Source organism: Crocuta crocuta, unplaced genomic scaffold (genome assembly GCF_008692635.1).
Source record: "Crocuta crocuta isolate KB4526 unplaced genomic scaffold, BGI_CrCroc_1.0 scaffold229, whole genome shotgun sequence".
Taxonomy (NCBI): Eukaryota; Metazoa; Chordata; class Mammalia; order Carnivora; family Hyaenidae; genus Crocuta; species Crocuta crocuta.
Genome location: NW_027536464.1, coordinates 9352760 through 9358759, shown reverse-complemented (window position 1 = coordinate 9358759; position 6000 = coordinate 9352760).

The window sequence follows — 6000 nt, the reverse complement described above, 5'->3', positions numbered from 1 at the left end:
CACATCTATCATCCTCTTTGGTGGCTCCTCGGGCCCTTGTGAACTGTTCTTTTTTGCCCTCCGTGTGACTGTCTCCTAACTTCTTAAACATGTTCCTTTGGTCACTGAAGACTTTCATATCTTCCTCACATCTTTGCAGTTCAGATCTTAAATTTATCCAGTACACATGGCATAGTCGTTCATTTATTCCATTTTAAATCATTTATGTCGTGTTCCTCCTGGGGGGTCAGGATCAAACAGGATGATCTGACAGACCTGGCCTCTCGTTACAGGGGTCTTTACTCTGTCTTAGAGCTTGTCATTTTGTTGCTTTAGAAATCTTAAACTCTGATATTACGTTCTATCTTAGCGTCTCCATTTGTTAGATGTAATAAGAGAGCAAATCACCTAATTTGTTTCGTCTTTTGTAAGAAGGAGAAAATAGTACCTACTTCATGAGAATAGTTCATACATGTAAACCTGTTAGGATAGTGTCTGGCACAAAGTAAGCATTATGAATAAATGCAAGTTGTTATTGTTTCATTATTCTGTCATGCATGTTGCTTGTTACCCATCTGACATTAATGTGCTCTTGGATCTCACGAAGACCCCTTTCATTTTTCTAAGCCGTGGTGCCTACTTACTAGTTGCTAGTTACTAGCTGCCTCTTCTTTCCTACTAACCCCCTCCAGAGCAAGGGCATAAATAGCACAGAGTGTCTTGGATCATTCCACCACCTGCCTTCACTGCTTATATTTTTTAGGCTGTTGTGCACTCCTGGAGAAAATTGGAAGATAGTGGTATCTAAGCTAGACCCCCAGGGCCTCTGGGAAGGTTTTTTGTGTCCCTGGTACGCTCTCGCTCCCTTTTCCTGTGTGAGCTATTCCAGACTTTAATCACTGTCCTTAAGCTCTTTATTGAGAATTCTCTTATCTGTCTTCTTCCAGAAATTTAACTACTGCTTCACTGTGAAAACTAATGTTATCTTGCAGAAATTCCTTCAGCTTTCTTCCCTTTCAGTTATAGCCTTTAACCTCTGTCTTTACTCATTCTCCGTACCTTCCCTCAGGTCTCAGAGAAGGAAGATGTTCTTTTCCTGTCTTCCCTATCATAGTAACTAGCTATCATACTGTTTTTCTTTATTTTCAGAACTCTTCAAAGTATAGTCCCATATCTCCTTTATTAGAACATGAATTTCTTTAGAGGAGGGATCATGTCTTTTTGTATTGATCTTTGTCAGTGCAGCCCCATAGTATCCAACCAATGTTGAATGAATGAATGAATACACTCTTGTTTTATCATCTTTAAGATGGGAAACCATAGCAGTGTTTTTCAGATTAGTTGTGAGAAAGTGCTTTCTAAGAAACAGTGGCATTACTGAGACATTTAAAAGAATTGTTTAATCATGAAGTCAGAGTTTTCAACTGAAAGTAATTTCATGTAGGACAGGGATTTTCAAATTCTTATAGGGTCTCCAAGACCTAGGAGGCATAGGAGGAGTGGAGTAGGTGTATCTTCAAAAATCTCCTTTTCTTTATTTAAAGCCGTCTGTACTTGCCATTTTTATAAAAGATTTCATTTAAAAAAGTTCTATTAACCACTACTTTAAAAATCACTAGTCATTTAATCCAGCCTTTTCAAAGTCAAGGAGAGCCCTACTTGCCCAAATTGAGACAATTACTAACAAATTGAGAACTGATCCCTTTAGTTGGCCATAACCCCTTATCCAGAGCTTTTGCTACTAGAAAGCATTCTTTATTTTTTTAAGTCAAGTTGAAAATGTAGTTAAGTAAAACTTCTTAATTTGACTTTCATTCATTTAGTACTAGTGATCATTGAGAGAGGAATGGACCTAAATTTACTGTTTAAGTGACAAAGGTTACTGCTAAGCAAATGAAAAAGACTTCAAAGGAACATCTTTAACTACTTTAAGAAAATACAAGTGTCTTTGGAGATATTTTTCTGTAAAAGCAACCCCTCATTGCTAAGAGAAATTCTTTTAACGTAATGATTGCAAATCTTTCTTTTCTGAAGCAGCTCTGAACTGAGCAACCCCTAGTTTCTTCTCTTTTCCCTGTCCTCTTGAAAGTAATTGTGATAAATTCTTTCTCTTTTTATTTTCAGTTTATAGATAGTATAAGAAATTGCTTTATAAGATTAGTTACTACAACTTGTTGAATGTCTACTTTATGTTAGGCTGTGTTTTAGGTACTTGTAACTATAATTATGTCAAATCCTTTAGATGTTGTTACTGTTTTAAATCCATTTAGGTCTGAGAGATGCCTGGTGAGGTGTATATAATATCACATGTACCTCTAAGAAAGGGCAGAGCCAGGATTTGGATCCCAGATCTGATTCAGGAATTAATGTTCTTCCCACTGTACCACACTGCTTGCTAGTATCCTTTTAAGCATTTGCTAGATTCTAAAGTATTTACTCTCTCAATAGGAATATATTGAAAAATTACTCCTAAGATTGCTGTTCAAATTATTGACCAGGGGCAGGTCCAGGGGCCATAAAGTTTATACCGTGCAGTACTCCTGATGAAAAGAAATTGAAATTAGTTCTTGGCTATTGGAAGGAGGCTTTGCAAATATAAGCCTTCCTAGATTCAAGGTAAATGCGCCTCTCATAAGAGAATAAAAGTTACTAAAAACTTCAAATCAATGGAAGTATATATTCAGCAAAATTTGTGTAGATAAATTGTTTGAGGGTATCCTTGTGTGTATTGACTTGAATTAAGCAAAGTCATAACCTATAAGAAAGACATTAGTTGACTCACATTTATGAGTTAACACTTTCCTTTTTAACCTATGAGCCTGATAGTACAACTTTTTATACACTTTTTTCAGTTAGTAGACATTTATCTTGTTAAGTGTGTTTAGAAAAAAGTGATTCTTTGAAGTTAGCATGTTATAATACTTCAATATAGTCCTTAAGTTTTGTCTTTGAGAATATGCTAAGAAGTAGGTTAAACAGTAAAATGAATTTTGAAGCACCAAAGCACCAAGATACTTTAAAATAATTCACTTTTCTTCATGGTATATTCAAATGAGACATGAAAGAAGTGGGTTTTTTTTTTTTTTTTGATGAATGCTATTCCTAGCCAACTCAACAAGTCATTTATTTGTTCCTGTTTATATTCATATTTTAATTTTTAAAAGCTAAAAGGTTTTAGAGAGAATCTGTGCCAATCTTAATAGATGGGGAAAGGGAGTACCAGAGAGGATGATTTACCCAAGAGATACTCTCATGACTTGAATTTATGGAAGAGCCATGACTAGAAGCCTGATTTCCAGTTAAAAGGTCTTTTCTCTAGACCAGATTGAAACAGTCATATAGCCATAATAATTCAGTGTTAACATTAGCCTGTTCGATGTTATCTTAAAATTGTGCGCCCAGGTGGTGATTAGAGTTGACATGAGGCTAACAACAGGACACTTAGTTTAGGACCCTTGGATTCCTTCGTTGCTCTAATTAGCTGTGTGGGTAAACCACCTAGCCTCAGTTTCCTTATTTGTAAAATGAGATTTTAATTTGTGGTTATCTTACACTTATTCCAACTCTAAAAATTTCAATAAAGGTGGTGCATTTACATACAAGTCTAGGAATTGAATGCTGGTGTGTTCTCCCATGGCTTAAAACATTTTCTGTGATATTGCAGAAGTCACCTTCCTATCTTTCGGATTTAGAATTTTCTTTAAAATCAGAGTGGTATTAGGGTCACCTGCTCACTTTAGCTCAGTTAGTTGCCGTGACTTCAGCTCAGGTCATTATCTCATGCTTCATGAGTTCAAGCCCCGCGTAGGGCTCTGTGCTGACAGCTAGGAGCCTGGTGCCTACTCCAGATTGTGTCTCCCTCCCCCTCTGCCCTTCCCCTGCTTGCGCTCTGTCTCCCTCTCTCTCAAAAATAAATACACGTTTTAAAATTTTTTTAAAAAATCAGAACGGTATTATTTCGGCAATGATGGTTAAATAGTAATACAAAGTGGTGGGGGTTAGCTCTTTTTTTTTTTGCATACTTCGTGTGAACTGGTAGCTTAGGGAAATTTGTGAGCAGATTTGATACCAGATATTTGTAATAATTTTTTTGGTGGACTTTTGGTATCCTGTCGTGCTTGGTTATGGTTAGATTCATTTAAAGACAAAGCTAACTTTGTCAAAAACTTTTTCACATTTTTTCCTCATCCTTTGGACTATGTATTGCTGATTCCAGGGTAAACTAATTTACAATTTGCAGAGCTTTCGACACATTAACATAGTTTTAAAAAACAAGGTTTACCCATTTCAAAACCACTTAGTGACCTAGGCTAAAGAGAAGACAATATTGTCACTTTTGATTAAAATTAATAATTTTAGATTGTAGGATGGAAATACAAAAATCATGCATATACTTAGATATAAAGTATAAGTAATTTTCTTGGGGCCTTTGGGGGCTTAGTTGGTTAACTGTCAGACTTTGGCTCAGGTCATGATCTCACAGCTTCTAAGTTCCAAGTCCTGTGTTGGGCTCTCTGCTGCCAGCTTGGAGCCTGTAGCCTGCGTCAGATTCTGTATCTCCCTCTCCCTCTGCCCCTCCCCTGCTCGTGTTCTGTCTGTCTCTCTCTTTTTGAAAAAGTGAATAAACATTTTTTTAAAAAGTATAAGTTTTCTTAATAGGGAAGGTCTCTAATTATGGTGTTTGAGGAGTTTCAGTTATGATGAATATTGTATTCTTTGGATAAAATGCGTTTCAGTGTACTGACTATGTAGCCCTCCCCCTTTTTAAGTGAGAACAGTACCAATAGTAGGACAGTGACTAACTTCTTGCTTCAGTGAGAATACTTAAAATTGCATCTTAACTGTGATTATCATCAGACCATGAAATGTCACACATACCTTTTCTCATACATGCAAAAGTCATTCATGGAGGTATATTTGAAATCTATTGGTTGGACTCAAGTTATTTGTGACTTACATGGATTTTAATAGGCTAATCTGGAAGTTTGACCTTTGGTATTTGAAAGAAAAAATTGTTCCAGGTTTCCATATGGATTTGTGAACAGCCTACTACTGCTGAGTACTGAAATGTAGATTATAATTAAACCTTCTATTGATGATTTAGCTTTGTCCTTATTAACATTACTGTTCTATAATGATATTAGAGGCCAATTGGATGTGGATCAGGCTTAGTTTGTGATTTCACAGAATTGTCCCAGGATCCTGTGCCTTTCTAATTGATCATCTTTTTCTCCGCTCCCTTGACATCAGTTACTACTTTTGGCAGCAAAGTTCTGCACTCATCTGATCTCTACTGTAACCACAGAGAAACGGGTTAAAAACATCAGTCTCAACTTTACATTCAGGTTTAAGTCATTAACTAAGGCTGTACATAAGTTTTGTGTAGTAAAGAAAGAAACCAATGTATTGAATAAGTGCTGTGTGCCAGATGCTTTCACAGACTTCATTGCCACACAACACATCATCTCCCATTTCTCAACTGCCACACTCATGTAAAGAAAGTACATTCTGGAAAGTTACATAACTTGTCCAAAATTTGAATGTATACCGTTGTACTGTTTTCCTTAATACTTGAGTCTTTAGTTGTATTTTTGATGGTTGAAGTTGCTTAAAGATTAACTGATGGGTAAATGGGATTATTGCAGATGTCGTAAGTCATTGGTCCTCAGATAAGACTCATCATCATCAATAACTGTAACTGGACTACATTCAAATCATTTTTTTTGAAAGTCACCTAGGCAGTATGCCATGTATTATAAAGGATACAATAAAATAAAGGGAGAGAGACATTATATTACTCTAAGGTGCTTATAATTTGGGAGGCAGCTTCCTTACATAATTTATGGCTTAGTTGTGTCTGACTAGAATATTGTCATTCCTCAGATATTTGTACCAGAGCAACTTTTTTTGAGGCTGAAGCTCAAAATTAAGAATAAGCATTTTTCCTTGTTTATTTTTTCTAGCTGTGTCATTCTGAATTGCCTGGAATTTCAAATTCTCACCCTTTTCCCCCACCCACCC